The sequence below is a fragment of the Dasypus novemcinctus genome, chromosome 6, assembly GCF_030445035.2.
Source record: "Dasypus novemcinctus isolate mDasNov1 chromosome 6, mDasNov1.1.hap2, whole genome shotgun sequence".
In the NCBI taxonomy this organism is placed as follows: Eukaryota; Metazoa; Chordata; class Mammalia; order Cingulata; family Dasypodidae; genus Dasypus; species Dasypus novemcinctus.
Genome location: NC_080678.1, coordinates 23,363,017 through 23,390,986, shown reverse-complemented (window position 1 = coordinate 23,390,986; position 27,970 = coordinate 23,363,017). Strand labels below are relative to the sequence as shown.

The 27,970-nt window shown below is 39.7% G+C and overlaps 1 protein-coding gene across 1 annotated transcript in view; it reads right to left on the bottom strand.

Moving 5' to 3' along the window:
- Positions 1-13,584, bottom strand: part of ABLIM1 (actin binding LIM protein 1) — a 316,566-nt gene extending 302,982 nt beyond the window's left edge. The window contains exon 1 of the transcript XR_009186072.2: positions 13,454-13,584. The gene's annotated coding sequence lies outside the window, so the exon portion shown is untranslated. The remainder of the gene's footprint in view (positions 1-13,453) is intronic.
- Positions 13,585-27,970: the final 14,386 nt, after the last annotated feature.

The following is a 27,970-nucleotide window of genomic DNA, read 5'->3' as shown; positions in this document are numbered from 1 at the left end:
AGCAATAATTACGCAAGTAGAGTTCTCCCTCCTGTAAGCCTAAGAAATTTTTAAAAATGTATCCAACAAATAAAGGAACAAAATCCTATAACCTTTGATCAATCAACAAGTAATTTTTGAGTGTTTAACCCACAACTTCCACTTCCATTTTCTTAATGTAGTGCTCAATAAAGGATTTTGTAGGTGCATCTCCTAAATAAGGACTTGTCCACTTAGTACTATAAAAAATATAAAATTTCCTGATAGCGGTAAATTCATATTAGACAATTTTCCGAAAAACCTGTACAATGACTAGGGAAAATAAATTTTTAACACACAGCAGAAAGTCCTCAAATAGGTTGCAAGTCCAAAATAATCATTTGTAAATTCAGCTACACATTTTAAAGCTGCATTGAAACAGCATTAACTAGAATAAATAGAGGCATCTGTTTAAAATGACTATGAAGAACCAAAGGCATTAAGCATTTCCTAGATAAGTTACCCCAATGAAAGGAAACTAAGAGGCGAATCCCCCCCTCACTCCAATTCACTTGGATTTGACTCTGCACTAAATTATTGTTAGTAATCTCTAGCAAAAACTTCACCTGCAGGCTGACTTCCCATGAAGGAAGTAACCCAGAAATGTGTTGAATTCAAGGGGAGGGAAGAGCCAGCCCAAGATTCAGTTTTAAGTTTTGCTGTAGATAATATATAATGTCGATAATACCACAGTTTGATATTCAGAAATCTATCTTTTCACACCGAGGAATACACTGACACCCACATACCTGCTGGCTAGAGGCCTGACTAGTTAGGAAGGCCACAGTCCCAGTTTGCCGTGATGGCCCCAGTATATATCATTGTCCCAGCCTCCCAACGGGTTTAGCATTTTCCTGGACAGAAAAGACCCGGTTTGGAGGATAAGTTACATGGTATATGTAAAATAATTACATATGTAAATTTGAGCAATCAGTGTTAATCGCCCCATTTGCTCGAGCCTCATTCAACCATAAATTCTACTGCCCTTAACATTTTTCCATCCCAAACTCATGACGATCCTCACCCCAGAGTGTTCAACAAATATTTGTTAAATAATTTCATTAATTACTATATTAGCACCCTCAGTTCAGGAATGAATGGGACCTGGAATTAATCTGGCTATTCTAGGAGAGAAGTTCCATTATAACAGTTGATTGAATGTCCATGAGAAAGCCTAAAATATGCAAGGCACCGCCCATCACACTGTCTTCTCACTTCCTGTTGAGAAATTTTCAGACAAAAGTTTATCAGTTCTGTTCTTAGGGGAAGAGGCGAAAAGATACATTTTCTTAATTGTGCAATCCTTTTATATCTAGCATAAATTGCAACCCAATATTTTCTATTTCATTCTCAATAAAGAGAAAACACAATGATTCCATCTGTATTAGTGAATACTTAAGTTATATTCAAATCTGAGGTCTTGTTTCAATTCTCAGGAAAAAGATTTGATATTCTTGTTTAATCCACATTAATCCTCTATTGCTCTCATACTTTCTCCCGTTTTCATCTTTAAAACAGCTTCCCCTCCAGTTTATACATGAATTGGTCTGGGCCCCAGGTGTTGTCTGTGACAGAATGATGGCACCGCAAAGTCAGCAAAGAGCACACCTTACCTAATGGGGGAGAAATCAAGAGCTAAAGACGGCAGTGTCCCGACTGAGCCTAGAGGAAGCGCAGGCCTTGCTCTATCTAGCCACGGATACAGTGTCAGGTATCTTTCCAGCATTGACTCACTGTCACCGAAGCAAGTGCACAAGATGGACGGCAGGAGAAGACCACAAAGCTTCAAAATGCCTCCCAAGTGAACAACACAGGTTCTTATCTGCACAAGCTGCCACATGTGGCTTGTGCTGCACATTTTGAGAGAAAACAACCCTACTGAACTCATATAGAAAAGACAACTTGTACCTGTCAAGTCCTTGTAATATTGTAGAAATCAACACGTACAGAAAGCCTGATTTTTAGATGAAATGTGTTTAACTGTGAGTTCTAGGAAGACTGAAGCCCATGAAATGAACTGACAGACAGATATATTCTTAGAGATTGCTGCTTTAACCAGGATGAAATGCTGACCACCCACATTTTTTTGCCTTTCTCTACTCAAGCACATTAGAAACCAGGGATTAAGCAGACAACGGCAGCCTCAGTGAAGTATAGTTCAAGTCTTAATAAGCTGCATCTTGTGAATGGAGCAGCAAAATGCCAAATTGCATTAAGTGATTAGAACTACTTATGTCAATTAATACTAAAATGGATTAAGTTCAAAGAGAACCTAAAACCAGAGGCTCATGAAAAAGAAACATTTTTCCATATAAGACAATGAAAACAAATTTACCATCTCTAAGAAAATGTTCCATGAAGTCTGCAAAGTTTCACTTTCCATTTAAAGAGCTCTATTAGTTGGTGCTCTTTTGCTCTCCTTTCCGGATAGGAGGGAAAGTAAAAACAGGATCAGTGCAGAATGCACACTTCTTCCTGGAGGAATGGGCTCACTCCCTCCCCTTGGTAGAGGGGAACATGGAACATGTCTCTTGGCTGTTCTGCACACTGCCAGCATTTGTACTAGGAGGCTCTGGTGTCAGGGACAATAATGAAGATTAGGCTCATCTGGCCTATTCTGCCATAGGAAAGGGAATGCCTAAGAGCTTTTGGTAAGATGGATAACCCCCATTCCAAAAAGCAAGAGTATCTACAACTGCAAGCAAAATAGTTCCTTCCCTCTGCCCCATAAGATCTAAGCTCTATCTGTCTGAAGCAGAGTGGGTATCAATATCCCAAAATCCTCAAGGTTGAGGAATGAACAAACATAAGGAGGGGAATACAACCATGAATCAAAGTAGACTCACTATTATTGTAGTAACTGAAGAACTTGTAACATTGTTATAAAGATAGTCATTACCAGAGGTTCTGAAGGGAGAGGGAGAGAAGAGTAGGTGGAACATAGGGCATATTAGGGCACTGAAATTGCTCTTATGCTTTTGCAATGATGGATACAGGCCATTATATATTTTGTTAAAACCTATAAAATGGTACACTGCAAAGTGTAAACTATAATGTAAACTATAGACCATGGTTAGTAGCAGTGCTTCATTATTTGTCCATCAATTGTAACAAATGTACCACCTTGATGTAAATAGGGGAAAAACATGAAATGGGGGAGGTGGTGGGATATATGGAGTCCCCTACATTTCTGATGTAACTTTCCTGTAATCTATAGCATCTTTTAAAATAAAGTTAAGAAAGGGGTGGGGGCAATCAGCAAGATGGCGGTAAAGTAAGGCGCTCCTAGAGTCAGCTTGTGCTACAGGGCAATTAGTAATCACCCAATGCTATCTAAAGCACCTGTTTGGGGCCTCCAAGAGACCAAAAGAGCATCCTGCAACATCCTTCAAAGAATGGAGAGAGGAGACTGCCCATCTGCAGAGAAGATTCATAAGTAGAGCACTCCACACCCCGGAGGCCAGTGCCCATCTCCACCGGCGGCACAAGCTGCCTCAGGACTATTACATGGTTGGAATTGGAAGCTCCATTTCCCAAAAAAGGGGGAGGAAGAGATGGTTGAGCAACAGCTTCACCTACTGATTAGTAAATTCGGCAGGAAAGTATAATCCTAAGGACAGCTAAAGTTTGAAACTGTCCAAGTCAGAGCAAGGACGTAGCTGCCATTTTGACTCCATCCCTGGCATGAGGGGAAGTTAGGTTGATTGAAAATCACAGTGATAGTAGGGACCAGCTTCTTTCCACCCAGATCGGACTCAGCCCTATCCTAGGCTTCAGTCAGGAGGTGGCAGGACCTGCACCAGACTCTCCGGGTAACTGTAGGTACATTTGGCTGGCACAGACTGAAAAATCAGAAGTCTACCTGGGCAACTGCAGTCACTTTGGACCTGCACAGCACAGATTGCTGCCCATATCCTCAGGTACATCCATTGCCCAGTGAGGAAGGGGTGTGAAGCTTCATCAGTCTCTCTGAACAATTACAGTCTAGGCCTGCACAGCTTGGATTATTACACATGGCTATGGCTCTGTCCCTATTCCTGGCAAAGGGGAAAGTAAGGGAGAAAGGGCACAAAAGCCCTAAACTAAAGAGAGTAACTGCACCCAGTGCTTCTAGTAAGGCAGAAGCCAAGATACAAACAAAAAATTAAAATCCATACCAAGAAACAGGACAATATGGTACAGTCAAAGGAACAAGATAAGCCTCCAGATGACATAAAGGAGTTGCGATAACTAATCATAGATGTTCAAACAAATCTCCTTAATAAATTCAATGAGATGGCTAAAGAGATTATGGATATTAAGAAGACATTGAATGAGCACAAAGAAGAATTTGAAAGCATGCATAGGAAAATAGCAGGTTTTATGGGAATGAAAGGCACAATAAATGAAATTAAAAATACCCTGGAATCATATAACAGCAGATGTGAGGAGGTAGAAGAAAGGATTCATGAGCTCGAAGGCATGGCCCAAGTGAACAAACAAAAGAACAGAGGAAGAAAAAAAATGAAAAAATTGAACCAAGTCCCAGGGAACTAAATGACAGCAAGAGATGTGCAAACATACATGTCATGGATGTCCCAGAAGGAGAAGTGAAGGGAAAAGGGACAGAAGAAATATCTGAAGAAATAATGGTAGAAAATTTCCTGACCTTAATGAAGGACATAGATATCCATGTCCAAGAAACACAGCATATTCCCATCTGAATAAATCTGAATAGACCAACTCCAAGACACATACTAATCAGAATGTCAAATACCAAAGACAGAGAGAAAATTCTGAGAGCAGTAAGAGAAAAGCAATGCATAACTTATAAGGGATACCCAATAAGATTAAGTGCTGATTCTCATCAGAAGCCATTGAGGCAAAAAGACATTTTAACACATTATAGTAACACATTATAGTAAGTAACAGCTGGTCTATAAATGGGAATGTGGCTGGAAAGGGTATTCTAGGAAAGTAAATGTCAGTTGAAAGAAAGCTAGAGAATAATCTAGGGAGTGAATAACACAGTGAACCCAGAGGTGGATGAAAATTGTGATTGATGGTACAGACGCAAAAGTGTCCCTTGTGAGCTAGAGCAGATGGACATCACTATTGCAGAGTGGTGGGAACGTGGAGAAGCATGGGAAAAATACAACTGGAGTGACCTACAGACTGTTATTAACAGCAGTACTGCAATATGCATGCATCCATGCCAAAGATGACTGTGTTGATAATGGGAAGTATGGAAAAAGTGTGCCAAATGTATGCTGTGGATCTGGTAATAGTCTGGTGATATTACCTCATAATCTGTAAAACATGGTGTGGTTTGTTGATGGAGGGGTGTTGTGTGGGAATTCTGCACATGTGCGTGATTGTTTTGTAAGCTTACAACTTCTGTAATAAAAACATATTTTAAAAAATAATAATAGGGTGGGTTGGGGGAAAAATACACCAAATGTAAGATATGGACTATAGTTGTAGTAAGATTTTGACAATATTCTTTCATAATTTGTAACATGTCTCACAATGCAAGGTATTGGTGGTGGGTTGAAGAAGGGGACCTCTGTATGATGTTATACATGTTTGCTTTGTAAGTTCACAACTTTTACAACACTTATCGTTTATGTTTGTTCATGTATAAATGATATAATAATAATCGGGTAAGTCAGGTGAAATACATCAAATGTAAGATACTTTGGTTAGCAGTAATAGTTTGAGAATGCTCTTTAATCATTAGTTTAAAATGTTTCACAATTGGGAAGTTTGTGTAGCTCAACTAGTTGGGTGCCCACCTACCACATGGGAGGTCCCAGGCTTGGGTCCCGTTGCCTCCTAAAGAAGATGAGCAGATGCTACACCTGCTGCAAGAAGCTAGACACTGCATCTAGCACCCCACAATGAGCTAGACACTGCACCCTGCAACAAGCTGATGCTGCAACAAGCGGACACCTAAATGAGCAGATGCCACAAGTCAGCAGACACCACAATCTGGGGGGAGTAGATGTGGTTCAGGCTGATGGACACTCGCCACCCATGTGGGAGGTCCCAGGTTCAGTTTCTGGTGCCTCCTGGAGAAGGTGAGCAAAAAACAAGCAGATAGACAAGAGAACCATCTGGGGGTGGAGGTGGGGGTGGATAAAGATAAATAAATAAATAAAGTAAAATTTAAAAAATGACTTGGCACTAAAATACCATATCTATATCTAAATTTAGGCAGCTGAGCAACTAGGTGTAAGTTATTCTGAGTGTACCAAGGGCATACCTATCACTTCTCACTTCAGAAAAGGCATTTGATGTCAAGACTTGTGTGTTTAATACACAGATCACTGGTCTTCCACTATTCTTCTCCCCATCCCTGTTGCAAACCTTGTACCTTCACACTACACCGGCTCCTCCTCTCCCTGTATATCCTGCACTTTAACTCCTTCCTACTTTTACTTGTGCTAGTTCCCTCTGAAAGGAAAACAGGTCTTGCAGTACTCTGCCTGTCAAATACCTACGCATCCTTCAATGGCCAACTCAATATTCCAGCTTCTCTGTGAGGTGATGCTATCTTTGTTATCTCCAGTTATAACTGACCTTCCACTGATGATCTGATCAGTCCTCTCTGATAATCTTCTCACATAATATTATGGTTGGCTGTGTACATAGCTTTGCATATCTCACCCCCAACCCCCATATCTCCTATAGTCACACATGGGTGCACATACATGTACACACATATATACACATACACACCATAATTTGAGTTCCTACAGGATGGGAACTATCCTTAATTCATTTTGTATACCTAGTCCTTAACTAAATAACACAGTTACATTAATTGATATTAACTTCCAAGTAAAATCAGAAAGATGCCTGATAAAGATATAATATGTCCATATTAATAAAATCAGTTCTCCAAATAATTTCATTAGTCCTTGAAATTCACACACACACATATAGATATGTACTTAGCATTTACAGCGCTAAGTATAAGAACTGATCTAAGAATTGATTTCATTGCAAAGTCAAGGACACATACATCAAATGTATTAGAATAATTACCTAAAGGAATGAGGCTAGGGAATAAGGGTAAAAAACATATCAGTAAAAAAATTCAACAAGAGAGGGGTCTGATGGACTGATGATGATAGTGAGCCATAACCGGAGAAGTATGATTAACTCAATCTTCTCTACTAGAGGTCCCCAAAACAAAAATTGGTTTTAAGGCTGTTTATACATACAATGTGGGAATGATTCAACCTTCTGAAAATCTTTTTTGAAACATATGAAACTCCCACATGTGAGATAACAACATCCAAAAGTATTTTTCACATGCAAAAATCCATTTATTGAATCGGAACCCATTTATTTTAAGTTTAAAAAAAAAGGAACTCCAGGAAGTATAGGGCACTATCGTTTTGATGTTTGTTTTTCTAAAATACCAAAATGGCTAAACCTGGCTTTCAAAATATCTTGTCTTTGTTCAGTTTGATAAACTGAAGAAGATTCTGTAACTCAAAGAGAAGGAAAAATGTAGCTGATATAGGCCATAGAAATGGCCCCTACATAACAGCAAATAAGAACTCACTTTCCTAAAATCACCATGAAAGAAACTAATAAAGCTAGGTGATGCAACTAGCGGTTGAAAGGAACCGAGAGGAAACCTCCCCTCTATCAACTAGCAGATCCTGTTTGTTGAGCTCTTCCGTAAGTGCGGAAGCTCAAGAAATCTGCGAGAAAGGAGTCCAGCTCTAATTCCTACCATCCCTCCAAAGTGCTTCCTAACTGGGCCCTCAACCCTGTGGAGGAGCCACTGTCCAGCAGAGGGCTTTGCTGCCGCTCTGTAAATCTGAAAGCAGCCCTCGCCACCTCGCCACCTCCAGCTGGGCACTCCAGGGTCTCAGCCAGGTCTGCAAATTCCTCACACCAAAGTTCAGGCAGCTGAGGGCAGGCATGTGTGACCATCTCTCTCCTTCCTTCCGTCTCCCGCCTCTGCCTGTTTCTTCCCTTTCTGGCCTGTTTCCTCACTCCTGCTGCGCTCCTCCTGCCACTGACAGCCTCAGCTTTGCTCTCTGGACCACAGTCCCCTGTGAATGAAAATCCCGGCATCCTCAGCCTTTCCACAGAGCCCCTTCTCCATGTCCTTACAAGGCGAGCTCTGGTTCTTCACTCCCTGACAAACGCCATGCCGCAGCGACATGTTTCCCATGTCTGATGTGCCCTGTCCTGTTTCTTTTTTTATGTTCTTCTCCCTAGAAAGCACTTCCCCCACCTCACCTTTTTGCCTAGCTAAATCCAACTCATTCTCCAAGAAAACCACTCTGCTTTCTTTAAGAAGCCTCACCAGATCTCATCGCCCTTCCCCCACCAAGCTGCATTTCTTGCCACTCGTCAGAATTCCCATAATACCCTCCCTATTCCATATCCCATAATACCCTCTCTCTATCCCATATTATCATTCGCCACACTCAGCACATCCTTTTACAAATATTTACCTATTTGTCTCCCCCTCAAAACTGTGCTGCTTGAGGGGATGTACTGGGTCCTATTCACCAATTGCTGGCACATAATAGGTGCTCAGTAAATGTTCATTGAATGACTGAATGAAAACCATCTCTGACTTGAATAAATGAAATGAATGAGTGGGAATAATAGAATAGACATTTTTCTTTATTGGATCTTTCTCTCAATCTATTAACACTATACCTATTTGCCATTAAACAACATAAAGATGTATTTAAAGAAAAGCCAACTATATCCCCTCCCCATCCTTACCTCTGTAGGTTAACCAGTGTTAAACACTTGATTTGCACTGTTCTATACTATTCTCTATTCAATATACAAACACATACACATACATAGGAATTTTTTTCCCCCAATTTACAAAACGGAGCTCATGTATGACATACTTTTTTTTCCCAAAACTTGCTCTTTTCACTTAACAATGTATCATGGCCATCCCCCAGAACAACACATGTGGATCTAACTCATTCTCTCCAACAGCTGCATCAAAGTTCACAGTATGGAAGTGCCATAATTTAATTACTTGTTCCCAGTGGGTGAACAGTCATGCTGCTTCCAGTTTTATGGACGTTCTGAAAACAAAGATAGCAAGATGGATCTAACATTTCTAGAGCTTTGTGTTGTTTCTCTGCCAGTGCAATAGGATTTATCCTCATAGTCTTGCCCGGAACCTTCTTTCCCAAGACTTAAGCTTCTGAAAAGTTAATAGGCTCATGGAGTAGTCTCTTCTCTGTACAGTACCTATTATCTGCCACACTTAAAATATTTATTGAGTTGAACCAAAAACTAACCAGATAGAAACTGGAAGGATATACAAGATGCACTCTTTGCCATGCTTAATTCTGAGGATTGATAGGAAGGGAGTAAAATTAGGAAATTTTCATCCTTAACTTTATACTTCTATTCAGTTTGAAATTTTAAAATTTGTACATTTAATATATTAGTTTTTAAAATTTAAAACTTGCCAGATAATACAGGTATCTGACTTAAAAGAAACAAACTTAGGAAGCAGATTTGGCTTAAGGGATAGAGCATCCGCCTACCACATAGGAGATCCAGGGCTCAAACCCAGGGCCTCCTGACCCGTGTGGTGAGCTGGCCCATGTGCAGTGCTGATGCACTCAAGGAGTGCCGTGCTGCGCAGGGGTGTCCCTGCATAGGAGAGTCCCATGCGCAAGGAGTGTGCCCCATTAGGGGAGCCACCCTGCACGAAAAAAGCACAGCCTGCCCAGGAGTGGCACCACACACATGGAGAGCTGATGCAGCAAGATGACATAACAAAAAGAGACACATACTCCTGGTGCTGCTGACAAAAATACAAGCGGACACAGAAGAACACACAGCGATTGGACACAGAGAGAAGACAACGGGTAGGAGAGAGAGGAGAGAAATAAATCTTAAAAAAAAAAAAAGAAACAAGCTCTAAGTCAGGGGTTCTTAACTTTTTTTGTTCCATGGACCTCTTTGCTAGTCAAGTGAAAACCACAGACCCCTTACTAAGTCCACGCTATATATTATTTAATAAATACATTACACCTGCACCACACGTCCCCACAAGAATAATGTTTGTTTGTTTTTTAAATTTTAATTCAAGCTCATGGACCCCTTGGTAAGAATCCTTGCAGTCTAAGTCAGTGGGACCCAAGGCTAGCTATACATAAGAATGTATTGGGGCTTGTTAAACACTTAAATTCCCATGCCTCTCCCTGAATATTCTGAGTCAATAGATCTTAAGCAGAGCCCTGGTATCTGTGTATTTAGTAAATACTCCAGATAAATTTCTTATGATCCTGCAGATTGGAGACCCTGTTCTAATCTAACAGTCCTTAGAATCACATGGGGAGAATTTTGTATATGAATTTGAAGGGAACTACCTTCAGAGTTTATGATCCATTGGATTGGGAATGAGGTCTGGAAATCTACACTTTAAAAAGCTACCTAGACAAGCTATCTCCCCAAGTTTGGAAACTATCCCAAGTGTTCTAATTTCTTCTAGTTGGCAATTCAAAAATCAAGATACTATGGCTCCAGTTCAGTCTCTAGTGATAAAAATATAACACCAAGTTAAAGTCTTTCATGAGAATATTCTAAAAGACCACAAGATGGCAATGTCTTAGCTTGCCCTACCATAGAATTAAAGGATATTTTTTATTGTTTCAAACTAACATTATTCAAACTATAGTGATTTCATATTTAGTGCTCTGTGTTTATGTTTTAAAGAGCATATAAATGAAAAATTCATATTTTATCTCTAAATTTTTTATATAAATTTCATTTCTTATGAGATTCAACTATTGTCAGTGTTCTTCAGTTACTGCTTTTTAATATTTCTACCCCTACTATCTCCTACAAGGCTATATATTAGAAATAAATGGAGATCACATTTAAAATAAATGAAATTTATCTTTCCAACTGTTTAAAGACCTTCCAATTGATAAGTTTAGGTATTTAAGTAGTCACGTTAACTTTCTGATCTCAGTGGTTTAGCTCTGCTTTCAGGAGTTACAGGTAAGAGCAGGTACTGAATTGGAAAACTATAGTGAAGCTCACAGATGTGACAACACATTTCATAAAAAATAAATGGCAAAACAGACACTTCTCCAGACAAGTGTAATTCAGTAGTTACTGTACTAAACATTCTGCTAATCATTTAGAATTGTTCCTTTCCAAATTCATATAAACAAAAGAACTTCCTAAAACATAAGGAAAATTCTCAGTTAATAGAAATATCTAGGAATTTCTGGGTCCCAAAACTGAAATAGAAGAAAACAGAGTGAGCATATCAAATTAACAACCTCAGGGACCTGGAGACTTGCTTCCCTCATCATTTCCAATGCCCATGAAGATGTTTCCAAATGGACTGGGAAGTCCAAGTTATTTAAATAGGCCATTTCCTTTAAAATTAGGAAGTGTAATACATTTTCTTTCCTTTTCTTTCTATACTCAAAGGACTAATAATAGTAAAGCATAGTGGATGTGGTCAGAAGTCAGACAGACCTGGCTCTGCCAATTACCACCCAAGCTCAGGCAAGTTACATAACTGCTCAAAACCTCAGCTCCATCATCTGTAAAATGGGGGTGTAATAACAGTTTCTACTTGGTTGGGTTGATTAAAGATATGCTACACATAAAGTGCCTGGCACATGATAAACTTGCAAAAATTGTTAGTTGCTATTATTGTGATTATCATAAATATCTTTTCTGCAGTATTAGTCAGGCTTTAAACTGTTATATGCAAGATAACCAATATGGAATCTGACTGGAAGACCAGACAGTTGAGTGAAATGTATACATCGGACTCTAAATCATCCTACTTGAAACCAGGCTCAAAAAGAAATAGTTGAGAACTCAGCCCAATCCAGAGCTAGAGCTCCTCTGAATCACTGGAGCCATCTTCATTATCCTCAGCTAAACCATAGACACCCTGTAACAGGGGGGACCTAGACTAAGTGAAATTAGTGGCATTACTCAATGAACTTAATGCTTCCTAAGACCACCCTGTTTCCAATAGCTACTAGGCTCTCACAATATGCAGAGTTCTATACTGCTTTAGGTGTTGTAAAGCTGAATAAGAGGTAGGCTCTGACCCCAGAAAGCTTTACAACTTACAAGAGTCTCCACATGTTCCTTGTGGCACTTAGGATAGAGGTGAGGATAGGAAGCCTCAGTCTTGGACCAAGGTTCAGAGATCGCACACTTGGAGTCCCTTGGGTACTTGGGAGATCCCATTCCCACACAATGTTCCCTATAATCGGATCTGTTCCATCCTTTTTTTCCTTTTGTGATGCACAAAAATTATCAGTTGTGATCTGGCAAGTATTATCTCAGGAGCCTGGAGTCATCCCTGCTGCCCACTAGCCAACCAAGCTGCCAAAACAACCATCAACCAAGATCAGATTCTTTAAAAAGGAACGAAAACATTCTGTTCATAAATCTGAGTAGAGATTACTCTATTCGTTACATGCCCCAGAATGAACCCCGAAAAGTAGCACTTAATTATCCAGCACAGGTTATTCAATTCCTAAACTGCCCCCAGAAAGCCTGGGTAAAGCTTCACAGTTGAAAAATAACTGCAACTCCTCTTACAAGTTGCTTTCCGGCTATCAAATGGGGTGGTACTTATTGCTTGGCAAACACACTTTCTAAAAATAATCAATATTTTCCTTAAATGCTTATGGCAAAACAACCAAATCACTTCATTTTAATTGCTCGCAAGCTGCACAATGACTTGATCTCTTTAATATTTCACTCATCGTAGCAGCTACTGAGCTATGACTAACCCTCTCTCCACAGCATCATCTCTGGCTCCAGATGGCAACAAATACATTCCCTTCATTCTTGCCTGAAAAGCAATTCCGATTTTTTTTTTTTTCCTGCCCAATTTCACCTGCAGTAAGTGCTTCACTTCAGAAAGAAAATGGAGGTAGGGGGAGGGGCAATCTGCAAAGCGGAGCACAGGTAAGGAATTTACTTTTCTTTAATGGGGTGTAAACACTGCAGCTTTAAATTTTGCTGCATCAAGCCCCTGGATTCCTTCCATAATCAAGCTGCAAAATGGTAACATGAAAGGAGGAAAAACATACACAAAAAACCTCTTCCTCCCTCCCGGCCAGCCCTTCAGGTGGCTCCCCAACAGGACAGGCAGTGGCGAGCCCATCCCCCACGGCCTCCCAGCCCAGACGTGCAGCTTGTACAGGTGAGCCGGACCCTGACCTTGGCCTTCAGGCTACCCCCACATCCGGGCACCAAGGTCAAGGGCGAGAGCTTCCTTCCCTAGCCTCCCAGAGCCCAGGGATCCTCTGCCAAAGTTTCAGTCCGGGCTGGGGCGCCACGGCTCGCGCAGCCCCTGGCCCTCCCGCACCTGTCCGGCCCGCGTCGGTCCTCGCCCTGTCCGCCGGGCCCGGCGCCCGGGTCTGTGGACGGTGCCCACCTGGTCCCCACTCACCTCTCGCAGACATGGTTCAGGCAGCAGGAGCCGAAGCAGGAAAGGCAGTGGAGGAAACCCAGCAGGGCGTGGGGAGGAAACTGGCCCCGAAATGCCCCCGAATGTACACGCGCCCGCCCCCCCCGCCCGCGGCGGCCTCCGGCTCGCAGCGCGCGGACGCCGCCCGCAGGACACCTGGCCACCCGCTCCGCGCAGCGCGGCCGGCAGGCGGGGACGCAGCGGCCGCAAGGACCCGGGCCCGGCGCCGCGACGCTGACAGCCAGCTGCCCGCGCGGGGCGGGGCGACTCCCCCGCCCGGTCCGCGCCCCTCGGGTCCCCGCCCTCCTGGCTCGGGCCCGCGGGCTCCAGCGGCCACTGGGACGCGCCACCCGGCCGCCTTGCTGCGGTGCCAGGCGGAGCTTTTGTCCCCGAGCGAGGTAGGGCGTGCAGTAAGAGTCTGCGTCTTCCCCTCCCCCGATCCAAGTTCTTCATAATAATTATTATTGTTATGTTATTGTTATTAGCGGCCTTCCAGCTTCCTGCTTTGGTCCCAGAGGAAAAAAAAAAGGAAGAGCTGTTCGGTTCCCTCCCTTCTGTGATGCCCTTGACCGGAGGGAGAAGACCACGGTTGCCGGAGGGGCTTGGCTCTCAGTTGGAAGGAAGGCTTTGGCGGTCCACACTGGCCGAAGCAAATTTAGTGGCTAAAGAGCCCCTTAAAGTTGGCCAGTCTCTAGAAAAGCTTGTGGGCGGGGCAGGGTAGGACGGGACTTTTCTTCTAGCAACCCCAGAGCTAAGGGCAGGGACCTCCCACCCACTCAAGCGTCTTGAGTCAACAGTCAGTGAAAGTCTGTAGACGCATTTGACTTGTTACACCAGTGGCAGACCCGGTGTCCTCTGGGCTGGAGAGTAAGGAGAACATCTAAACAAATCCACTCTTTTTACACATCAGGATAAAAAAATGAAGAAAATTCAAGAAAAATCTACTACTACTACTACGCTGGAGGTTAATCAGCTAATGCTTGATGCCAGTAAGCACATAACAAAAGCCACCACATCTAGAAATTCTATACGGAAAGAGGTGGATTCTAAGCATTTAAGAGAACAAGAACAGAATCTGATTATCCTTCTGAGACTGGTCAATGCATTCCAAGTTTCAGGAATCCACACGCACTCTCTTCTATGTCACCATTCCTCTGTACACTCTCACAACAGATGTTCTAGTTATCTTTCATGTAGGCATTTCCCAAATCTATCCTGATAAGAGGAATTGTATAATAGATCCAATCATTCAGAAATATTTGAAGAATGGGTTGACATATTTCTTCTAGGAAACATAATTGGTGGATAATTGAACATCGTTGAAGAAAGTCCAACCAAATGATCATGTGGGGAAGAAAATACTAGAAAAAAATTAAGTAATTAGAATAGAAATTTTCATATTCAACCACTAACCAAAAAAAGCAGCCCATTATTTGTCTCTCTCAACATCCCTCACACTTCTAGACAGAAAATTTGCTAATAAATCACAATTGTTGCTTTAGTCTCAAAACTCTTCTTTCCTGACTTTCCTTACTATTAATCCACTATTAATCCTTCTCATCCAAAGGATAATTACAGGACTAGCCTAGTTGCTTTCACTAAATTCATCCTCCATTCTTTCCAGTTTATTCTAACTATTGCCTTTAGAATAGTTTTCTAAAACACTGTTTATAACATGACATTTGCATACTCTAAAAACTACAGTAGTTCCCATTGACCTCCAGTTACAACGTCAGTGTTTCAAAGTGTCTTCATCCAAGCAATTAATTGGGTATCAAATTTTCATTGAGCATACCAGTCTGTATGGTAGATGCTATGATTACAATGATGAACACGATAGACATGGTCCATCTCTACACGGAGCTTAAAGTCTATTGAGTTTTTAAGATCTATGCTTCCCTACCTCTCCAGCATCATCTCCAGCTTCTTCCCTATATAAACACTGTTGTAGGAGGCTACATTGTCTTCTGTTTCTTAATAATATCATGTGCTTCTAATCTCTCTGTCTTTGCTCATTCGTATTGCTCTTCCCAAATATCCCCCTCCTCGCTCAAATGAACTCACATACTGCCTCCTTATGAAATGCTCTCAGCTACTTCAATCCACATTGATCTCCATCCCTCAACCTCTGTAACATGTATTTTCAGGACCACCTACTTTTACTTAATACACAACTTGGTGCTACTGCTTAGTAGATTTGTGTATGTGTTTCTGACCTCCTCAACTAATTGTAAGTTCTTTGATATCAGAGACTTGGATAGTCTCTGAATACTTGGTTTGAGTTTATTCTGAAACAGTATTACAGAACATATATAACACGAGATACCATACCTGTAGAATAGAATTGTGTGCCTTTCTACATTGTTCCTGGTAAAAAAACATCTAGTCCTTTTCTTTAATTTCCATAATAGTTCTGGTCCTTATAGCCTTGTATCAGAACTACAGATATAGTACAAATTTCTCTCTTTTTTTTTAAAGATTTATTTATTTTTATTTATTTCTCTCCCTTTCCCCGCCCCCCACCCCAGTTGTCTGTTCTGTGTCTATTTGCTGTGTCTTCTTTTGTTCTGTCTGCTTCTGTTGTTGTCAGCGGCACGGGAATCTGTGTCTCTTTTTGTTGCATCATCTTGTTGTGTCAGTTCTCCGTGTGTGCGGCGCCATTCCTGGGCAGGCTGCACTTTCTTTCTTGCGGGCAGCTGTCCTTACAGGGCACACTCCTTGCACGTGGGGCTCCCCTATGCGGGGGACACCCCTGCATGGCAGGGCACTCCTTGTGCGCATCAGCACTGCACATGGGCCAGCTGCACACGGGTCAAGGAGGCCCAGGGTTTGAACCACGGACCTCCCATGTGGTAGACGGGCGCCCTAACCACTGGGCCAAGTCCGCTGCCAGTACAAATTTCTATTAACGAACAAATCTTGCTCTTATCCTCAAGATGCTTATAATAGACTACACAGAAGCACTAAAGCAATGGTGATATACTCTGCTAAATATAATTATAAGCCTAAAAGAAGGCACCTTACACAATTCTTCTAAGCATACACAGCAAGTATTCGGTACCTGATTGACTAATAAGTTTATTATCGCAGATAAGTTTTGGTTAAATGAAGTTTTCCCTATGAATTTAGCTTTAGTCTTCAGGTTTATTATCAGTTCATATTTTAAATTATAAATGATTTGCTTATCTTTTGGAGTTGTCATAATGCTTTGAAATATCTTTTTTATGGTTCATAACATCATTCCCATATCTCCTCCTACAATCTTAGAAACCTAAAACTAAATCTTCTAATCACACAGTAACCAAGCATCTGTTAGTATTTTGAACACCCTAACAAATCTCTCATTTAAAGTATGAGAAAACTTTAGAAACTATCGTACAAGCAAACTGTAAAGAGCAAGGAATTTTAGGAGAACTATTAATTCTACCTTTTAAAGCAAAGAAATTTTGTACAGTCTGTTGATTGAAACTATAAAGAAGAGTTTATGTAAACCAAGGGATAAATTGCAGTCTATGTTTGAAAAAAGACAGTGAACTGTTTCACCCTTGCCAAAAAAATACCATTTTAATGTCTAATGGAAGGAAAGTCATTATACATTATTAATGTTTTCTATTCTTTATTGATTTTGATTTTTAAATTATTGAATATGGATTCTTACTCCCACAGATTTACAGCTGCTGACTCACCATCACTTCTCATTCTAAACCTAAACTTCTCATAAGCAACATGAAAATAATTCTGCTTTCAAGTGAAAAAAAAAAAGACAAGCTACTCAGTAATTTTTCATCAAATACCTTTATAATACTTACCACATAATGGGCAATGAGGAAGGTATGACAGACAAGTTAGATAAAATCCCTGACCTCTGACATTTACATTTTAGTAGTGAATTCAGACAAGACACAGTGTGAAGTGAAAACTGAGATTCTTCATTAAGTAAGGTCACTAAAGAGGACAAAAATGATTTTAGGTCAGAAGCATCCCATGGTTCCCAAGAGAAGCAGGCACAAATTCTTTGTTTTGATAAAAAAACATCCAAACTTTAGAGCCCTAGGATCCTGGAGATTAAGATCAAGAAAAAAAAATGAGATCATAAACAAAAATCACCAAATGCACAAGGAAACAAGCTACTCAAGTGAATGTCAACAGAAATAATCAATAGCAGGGGTTGATATTCAGATACTTTAGATGTCGTAACTACCAGGTTAAAAAATATGAAATAAGAGATGAAATATATAAATTACTAAAATAAAGTAATAAAAGATACATATCACAAAAATGAGCCAACAAGAGACTATCACAAATGGCCAAGTAAATTTCATAAAGAACAAAAGAAAATTTAAAATATCAACTGCTAAAAATAAAAGATTCAATGGATGGGAACTGCAGAGAGAAATAGTGAAATGGAAAGTAGATATGAAAATATTAAAAATATAGTTCTGAAATATTAGGAGATGGATAATATAAAAAACAGGCTAAGATATTTGGAGGCTCGGTGGTTGGTACCTCACCAGTGGGCCCTACTTTGAAGTTTATGCTCCCTGGTGTGACAGAGTTGGACTCAGATAAGACTTCTCTATACGTGCCACTTCTGTCTCCTTTATTTGAACCTATAGTTGGTGCTGGAGTTGGTAGGTATATGTCCAAGAGACTTGAATCTCTGTGCTATCCAAGTGCCAGCTGGGCCCTGAGCCTCAGCAGGGTTGCAGCACCTACTCTCCAGGTAATTGGACTCACCCAGGACAACTAACATGGAGGTGAAGATGGACAACCACTATACCAAGAACCAAGAGAGTCTACAACTATAAGCAAGAGAGTCCCATCCACCAGCCATATAGGACTTAATCCTCCCCTTAGAGGTGGAGTGTGCATCACCATCCCAGAATCTTCAGGATTGGGGAATAAAATATGGACTAGAGTTGACTTACTGGTATTCTATTATAGTCTTATAGTGATTCTGGCAATGGAAGAAATTATATCATTGATGTGGAGACAGTGCCACTGATGGTGCTAAAGTCAGGGAGAGAGACAAAGAGGTGTAATATGGGGGCAATTTCAGAATTTGGACAGATACAGGTCATTATATATATGGCCATAACCTACAGAATTGAGTGGGAGAGAGTGTAAAATACAATGTAAACTATAATCCATGGTTAGTGGCAATGTTCCAAAATGTGTTCATCAATTGCAATGAATGTTCCATCCTAATGAAAGAAGTTGTTGATGTGGGGAAGGGTGAGAGGTGTGGCGAGTGGGGCATATGGGAATCCCTTTCTTTTTTTATGTAACATATTATGTAATCTAAGTATCTTTTTAAAAAAATTAAAGATATGTGGAGACTAAAATGAGAAGGACTAGCATATGATTGATAGGAGTCCCAGGAGAGAATAAAAATATGGAGCAGAGGCGACATTTGAAGAAATAACAATTGAGAATTTTACAAAAAGACATAAACCCATAGACAAAGGAAACACAATATGTATCAAGTGAATGAATAAAAAGAAGTGCACACTCAGACAGGTTGTACTGAAACAGAAGACAGTAAAGATAAAGAGTAGATCTAAAAAGAAGTCAAAGAGAACAGACATAGCCTTGAAAAAAATAACAGACTTACAGTAGACTTCTCAAAGGAAATAATGTAAGCCAGGAAACAATGGAATGATGATTAGAATAAAACAGTCTAGAAGAGCAGATATAGTTCAGTGGTTGAGTGCCTGCTTCCCATGTACAAGATCCTGGGGTTCAATTCCCAGTACCTCCTAAAAAAAAAAAAAAAGAAAGGATAACCTTTAGTAATATTGATTAAGGAAAAAGGAGATGGTATAAATGTACAATATTAGAAATGGAAAGAGACACATAACTACAGAAAGAGCTAAGATAAGATTTTTAAAAGGTTATGCCCTGGAATTCTGCTTCTGGACATGATGAAATAAAAAGAATTGGAATTTCCTTCCCACCTCAAACAACTAAGAAAGCTCAATGACTATATGAAAACGATTCTTAGACATTGGACAGCAGGTAGATCAGGATGATGACCTCTAAAAAAAGGGTAACAATGTGAGCCCTATGAATGCCTGAAGGAAATTCCAGACCACAGATGGGGGAAGGAGAAACTGACAGAGCTCAGTGGTCTTGCAGAGTTTCAGAGACATAGATCAGAGTTTGGGAAGCTGGTTGTGGAACAGAGTACCTAAAAGAAGAAGCTATAAGCGAAAGAGCTTGAAGAATCTGCACAAGAGTCCTCTTTTTTATTGTGGTAATACACAAACAATGCATAATTTCCCTTTGTAACTACTTTCAAGTATACAATTCAGTGGTATTAATTACATTGACAACATTGTGCTCCCATCACCATCATCCATTACCAAAACCTCTTCTGTGACCCCAAACAAAACTGCACCTGTTAAGCATTAACTATCCATTTTCCACCCAGAACTCCAGCACTGATAACCTGTAATATACCTTCTGTCTCCATGAATTTGCATGGTACATTTATTTAATATACGTGAAAGCATATAATATTTGTCCTTTCATGACTGGATTAATTTACTCAGTATGTTGTCTTCAAGGTTCATCCATTTTGTAGCATGTATCAGAACTTCATTCCTTTTTATGACTGAATTACATTCCATTGTATGTATATAACACATTTTGTTTATCCTTTCATTGATTGAGGAAACTTGGATTGCTTCCACCTTTTAGCTATTGTGAACATGCTATGAACATTGATGTGCATGTATCTGTTTGAGTGCCTGCTTTCAAGTCTTTGGAATATATACCTAGAAGAGAAATTGCTGGCTCTTATGGTATTCTACATTAACCTTCTGAGGAATCACCAAACTTTTCCACAATGACTGCATTATTTTGCCTTCCCACTAGCAAATGTTTGAGGGTTCCTATTTCTCCATATCCCTCCCAACACTTGATATTTTCCATTTTTTAATAATAGCTATTCTAGTGGGTGTGAATTAATATCTCATTGTGGTTTTGATTTGCATTTCACTAATTGCTAATAATGTTGAGCATTGTTCCATGTGCTTATTGGCTATTTCTATATTCTCTTTGTAGAAATATCTTTTCAAGTCCTTTACCCATTTTTAATTGGGTTGTTGTCCTTTTTTGTGATTGAGTTCTTTATATATTCTGGATATTAAATTCTTCTCAATTATATAGTTTACAAATATTTTCTCTCATGCTCTAGGTTGTCCTTTTTGCTCTTAATAGTGTCCTTTGAAGCACAAAAGTTTGATTTTGATGAAGTCCAATTTATCTGTTTTTTCTTTTTGTTTTTGTGCTTTCAGTATAAATCTAAGAATCCATTGCCTAAGGCCTGAAGTTATACCCTATGTTTTCCTCTAAGAATATTTTAGTTTTAGTTCTTATATTTAGGCCCTTTATATTTATTTTTATATATTTATATTTATATATTTATATTTGGCCCTTTTTTTTTTAATGAAAATTTTATTCTTTTTTAAAAAAAGATACATAGATCACACAAAATGTTATATTAAAAAATATGAGATTCCCATATACTCCACTCCACACACACATCCCCTCCCCCCCACTCTTCCCACACCAACAACTTTTTTCATCAGTGTGGCACCTTCATTGCATTTGATGAATATATTTTGGAGCACTGCTACACCACATGGATTGTAGTTTACACTCTCTTCCAGTCCATTCAGTGGGTTATGGCAGGACATATAATGTCCTGCATCTGTCCCTGCAATATCATTCAGGACAACTCCAAGTCCCAAAAATGCTCCCATATCACACCTCTTCTTCCCTCTCCCTGCCCTCAGCAACCCTGTGGCCACTGTCTCCACATCAGTGATACAATTTCTTTCATTACTAGAGTCAAATAGGCATGGGGTAAGTTCCATTTTCATTCTTTTGCATATGGATATATATCCATTTGTCCCAGCAGCATTTTTTGAAAAGACTGTTCTTTCCCCTTTGAATGGACTTGGAACTTTTGTCAAAAATAAACTGGTCATAGATGTGAGGACTTATTTCTGAACTCTAAATTCTTACCATTATTCTATATTTCCATCCTTGTGCAAATAGCATGCTGTTTTGATTATCATAGCTTTGTAATAAATTCTGAAATCAGAAAATATGAATCCTCTGACTTTGTTTTTCTTTTTCAAGATGGTTTTGACTATTCAGGGTCCCTTGCCCTTTCATATGAATTTTAGAATTTGTTTTTCCACTTCTGCAAAGGAGGCTACTGGAATTTTTATTGGGATTGTGTTAAACCTGTAAACCACTTTGTTTCCAATCCATGAGCATGGAGTGTCTTTCCATTTATTTAGATCGTCTTTAATTCTGTTCATAATTTTTTTGTAGTTTCCTGTGTACAAGTCCTTTATATCCTTGGTTCAATTTATTTCTAGATATTTGAAATTTTTAGTTGCTATTGATTTAATTGCTTTTGATTCCTTTTTGATTTGTTCATTACTAGTGTGCAGAAACATCACTGATTTTTGTTTGTTGGTCTCGAACCCCACCACTTTGCTGAATTCCTTTATTACTTCTGGCAGTTTTCTTGTAGATACTTTAGGATGTTCTATCTATAGAATCATGTCATCTGAAAATAAGGATAGATTTACTTTTTCCTTTCTTTTCTCGCCTAATTGCCTGGCTAGAACTTCCAGTAAAATGTTGAATTGTAGTGGTGAAAGTGGACATCCTTAGGGAAAAAGCTTTCAGTCTTTCACTGTTGAGTATAAGGTTAACTGTGGGTTTTTCATATATGTCCTTTATCCTTTATATATGTCCCCCATATTGAGGAAGTTTCCTTCTAGTACTTGTTTTATGAGTGTTTTTGTCAAGAAAGGGTGCTGGATTTTGTCAAATGCCTATTCTGGGGAAGCAGACTTGGCCAAGTGGTTAGGGCGTCCGTCTACCACATGGGAGGTCCGCGGTTCAAACCCTGGGCCTCCTTGACTCGTGTGGACCTGGCCCATGCACAGTGCTGATGTGCGCAAGGAGTGCCCTGCCACGCAGGGGTGTCCCCCATGAAGGGGAGCCCCATGTGCAAGGAGTGCACCCCATAAGGAGAGCCGCCCAGCGCGAAAGAAAGTGCAGCCTGCCTAAGAATGGCACTGCCCACACGGAGAGCTGACACAGATGACGCAACAAAAAGAAACAGATTCCCGTGCCGCTGACAACAACAGAAGTGGACAAAGAAGAAGATGCAGCAAATAGACACAAAGAACAGACAACCGGGATTGGGGGGGAAGGGGAGTGAAATAAATAAATAAATAAATCTTTTTAAAAAATGCCTATTCTGGATCAATAGAGATGATCATGTGTCCTCCCCCCCACCCCTTCATTCTGTTAATGTGCTATACTATCTTAATTGATTTTTTTATGTTGAACCATCCTTGCATTCCCAGGTAAATCCCATTTGGGTGTGGTATATAATCACTTTAATGTGCTGTTGGATTCAGTGTGCTAGTATCTTGTCGAGTATTTTTGCATTTATATTCATAAGGACAAGAGTCCTCTTGGGTCTTTACTGAGTACTAGGCTGCACATGCATAGGGTAAAGCTATATAAGGCTGGGTAAAATGAACAGAAAGTTGAAAGCTGAACAATTCATAGGACTATTTCAGGGCTGGGAAATATTCAAGTTCTTGCAAGTCATAGTGGGGATTCATTAGTGATTATCTAAGGCAATAGGTGGAGATTCCAGAAGGGTCACATCTTAGTAGTAAGGCTAAGAATATTGCTAGAGTAAAGGCTGCTCTCATTCCACCATAGCAAATCTTAAAAGAGGTTATGGAGGGATCAAATTGATTTCTAAACATCTTAACTGCCTGCTAAAACAGAGACCAACAATCTTTAGGAAGACAGCAAAATCCAACACTCAACAAAGAAATAGTTATAATACCCAGCAACCTGCAAAAAAATTACTAAATATTCCAAGAATCAGGAAAATGGAATTTATAATAACAGGAAATTCAATTATTAAAATAGATTCAGAAATGACGAAGATGATAGAACTAACAGACAAGAATGTTAAAATATCCATGTTAACTACACTCAAGTATTTGGAGCAATACACAAATATTACAAGGAGGGAAATGGTAGATTACAGAATGAATGAACCAAATTGAAATTCTAGAAATGAAAATAAAACATTTGAAACAAATTTTTCACTGAGTGGAATAAATGGTAAGTTCAACACTCATAAAAGAAAAGATCAGTGAACATGAAGGCACCAATAAAATCTATTCAAAGTGAAACACTGAGAGAAAAGAAAAAAATAGTTTCTGTGACCAGAAACTACAAGAAGGAGGAGCAAAAATTTATTAGAAGAAATAATATCAGATAATATTCAAAATTTGAGTAAATTTTGTGTTCCATAGATACTAAGAACACAATAATTTCCAGGCAGGATAAACATATGCCCATTTACAAACCTAAACACACCAAAGAACATCATAATCACATTTCTGAAGAAATCATGATAAAGCAAAAATTGCAAAGGCAGCCAGAGGAAAAGGATAAACTACATGCAGAGCAACAAAGTTAAGAATGAGAATAGATTCTTAATAGAAACCAAGAAAGCCAGAAGACAATGGAAAGATACTTTAAAGTGCTAAAAGAAAAAAAAATCAGTTGGATTGAATCACAGAGACCTAATGTTATATGAAAAAGTAATACCATTTCATAAAGTTCAAAAACAAGCCACACTTGACAAAATATTGTTTGGGGATATATACCTCTATGGTAAATTACTTTTAAAATGCAATGGAATTCTTTAAATCACACTACAGCTCAATGTGGTAGAAGTCTCTGCTGTGGCCACAGTTGACTGCACTTCTATGAGGACTCGATCCAGGCTGTTGGGAATGTAAATAGCAATCCCCCTCCTAGGCTTATACCCAAAAGAAATGAAGACATATATCCACACAAAAACTTTTAAATGAGTGTCTATAGCAGCAATATCCATAATAACCAAAAGGTGGAAACACCCAAATGGCTATCAATTGATGACTAGATAAATACAATGTGGTATATCCATACAGTAGAATGTTATTTGACAATGAAAAGGAATAAGATACTGATACTTGCCACAACATAAATGAATCTTGAAAACATTATGCTAAGTGAAAAAAACCATTCACATAAAACCACATATTGTGTGATTTCATGTACATGAAAATTCCAGAATAAATAAATCTTTAGAGGCACAAAGTAGATCATTGGTTGCCCAGGTCTGGGCATGGGGAGGAAGGGGAAGCAACTGTTTACTAGTATGTGGTTTCTTTTGGGAGTGATGAAAAAAATTCTAAAATTGATTGTGGTATTGGATGCACAGGTTTGTAAATATACTAAAAGCCATTGCATTTTACACTTTAAATAGATGAACTGTACAGTATATGAATTATATCACCCAAAAAAGCTGTTTTAAAAAGTGAGCAATAACTGATTATAAATTGTAGCAATAACTTATTATAAATAAGTCCTGGGCTCAATTTCCAGTTTAATACCCACTGGGAGACCTTAGGCAAGTACTTTTATCTTTCTGTAACTGGTTTCCTAGAGCTGCTGTGTTGAAATGCCACAAACTGCATGGCTCAAAACAGCAGAAATTTATTCTCTCACAGTTCTGGAGGTTAGACATCCAAAATCAAGGTGCCAACAGGGCCAAGCTCTCTCCAAAGCCTGCAGGGAAGAATCTGTTCCACACCTCTCTCCTGGCTTCTGGCAATGGTTGGTGATCCTTGGTGTCCCTTGGCTTGTGACAGCATAACTCCAATCTCTGCCTCCATCTTCACATGGGCGGCTTCTCCCATGTGTCTTGTCTCTCTCTTCTCTTCTTATAAGGACATCACCCATATTGGGTTAAGGGCCCACCCTACTCCAGTAGGACTTCATGTTAAAGACATCTGCAATGACCCTATTTCCATATAAGGTTACATTCTGAGTTGCTGGGGGGTTAGAACTCCAGCATATCTTTTTTTTTTTAAGATTTATTTATTTATTTGTTTGTTTGTTTGTTTCTCTCTCTCCCCTCCCCACCCCACCCCGGTTGTCTGTTCTTTGTGTCTATTTGCTGGTCTTGTTTCTTTGTCCGCTTCTGTTGTTGTCGGCGGCGCGGGAATCTGTGTCTCTTTTCGTCGCATCATCTTGTTGTGTCAGCTCTCCATGTGGATGGCGCCGTTCTTAGGCAGGCTGCACTTTCTTTCACGCTGGGCAGCACTCCTTACAGGGCGCACTCCTTGCGTGTGGGGCTCCCCTATGCGGGGGGATACCCCTGCGTGGCACAGCATTCCTTGTGCGCATCAGCACTGCGCATGGGCCAGCTCCACACGGGTCAAGGAGGCCCGGGGTTTGAACCGTGGGCCTCCCATGTGGTAGACGGACGCCCTAACCACTGGGCCAAGTCCGTTTCCCTCCAGCATATCTTTTTTGGAGGATACAATTCAACCCATATCACTTCCCAAACTTTGTTCAAAAACTTAGGATCTTTGGGTCCTGGCTTTGTCACTGGCTAATCCTTAACCTTTAGCACCGCTCCTAAGCTTCAAATTTCCTTATATGAAATAATGAATGTTAAATATATAACCTGAATCTGGTAAATACTCAATAAAAATGAGCTATTATAGTCTGGGTTTGAAAAGCATATAATAAAAATAATATCCACTTCACAAGATTATCATGAGGTATAAATGCAATAATGTCTGTGAAAGAATTTTTTATTATAGCCCATTGGACAAACAGTAATTATTTACTTGGTTTATAATGGGTACTGTTCTGAATCTTACACTCTACATCCCCATTACAATTCTTTTTGTTTTTTAATGTAAAGAACTTCTGAATTGAAACATGAAGGTATCAACAAGATTGTCCATCACTTGCATTCTGACACCTGAGTTCAATTCATCCCAGTCTCCTAACTGTGCCCATCTCTCAAAAATTTAAGTGAGCTCTTGCTTAAAATGGCTGCTCGGAGGTAGAACATACTGCAGAGTTCGAGATCAGTCAGCCTCTTGAAAATTACACTCTGAATAGTTTTCATTCTATATTTCAGTAAATAGTAAATGTTTTACTTATTGTTAGGTGGGGCTGTAGCAGAACTACGCTGTTAATTTTAAGCAGAGGGATAGAAACTAGTCAAGTTGCATGCTGGAGATGTTACAGAGAAGTTGGCAGTAACTTGGGGAAAATTGAGAAAAAAATTGGACCTAAAATGGGAGACCAAGTCAAAACACAGTAATGAATAATCTAGTGCAGATATGGGCCATAATCGAAACTTGAAAGGCCTCTAATTTAGACATGAGGGCCAGAGGCAGGGTTTAGTAGAGCAGAGATGTTAAATATTTCAGATGTAGGCTCAGTCATCAAAGGAGTTCAGTACAAGGGGATCAAGGCAGGGCTGAGTAAGAACAGATTCCATTCCCTAGCAGACAGAATCAGGCAAATAAAAAAGTACTACCTGTCCAAAGTTCCCCCTACCTTCCAACCCCCAGGAGCCACTGCCCTATGAAAAATTAAAAATCAGGGTATTCAAGCAGCTTAAAAAGAAGGGATCTATATACTGAATGGAATATTCAAGGGATGAGAAATGGTAAGTGGTTCCCAAGGACTATTCCTCTCCTGCTGGCTGGTATCTCTTTAGTTCCAGGAGAGGTGAGGTATCCAAAAAACAAATGACTGGACACTCACTCCAAACATCGTAGATAGGCTAGGAAATTCTTACTGTTCTGCTTCACTTACGATGAATCTATGGTTTATTACACGCTTTACAAGCCCTCTTAGTCATTGTTTAGATAATGTTAACTAATAGCAAAAGGAATCTATACTCTGATGCTGGCACTGATGCTTATATTGAACTGTTCCATCTATCTCCACCTGGTAGTGCAGGGAATTCTTAACTTACATGAGGGAAAATTACCTGATATATAGAGTTTGTAATGGAATTACAAATCTGACATTTATAATGGCCTAAAAAAAGTCACTAAACAATGAAACTCCAACACTATATGTTACAAAAATTAGAAAAAAACCTCCAATACAAATCATATTCCTAATATACAGGCAGAGAGCACTTGCTAAAGGGTTAATGGAAGGCCAACATCTGCTGAAAAGATTGCAGTAATGTTATGATTTCATTGCAAGTTCAAGGAAGTGGCAGAAAAGGGAATAGTTATTTTAAAGGAGTATAAAGCTCTAGTTACATAGCCTGGAATCACGTGATCTTGACTCCAGACCACTGTGAAGCCCCAAATTATTTTATATTGAGATGATGCGAGGCCAAGTGCCTCAGGATGTCAAAGGGTGTTTCAGAGGACCCAGAAAGGCCATAAGCATGAGGTAGACAACAAATCAATTTGTGGTGTGGGTAACATCACTAGTGATACCATCCATAACATTTTTTTTTCTTTCTTTCTTTTTTTTTTTCCAAATTCTACTCAATTTATTCATTTTTTTAAAAGATGTTACATTAAAAAAAAATATGAGGTCCCCATTCGCCCCCACCAC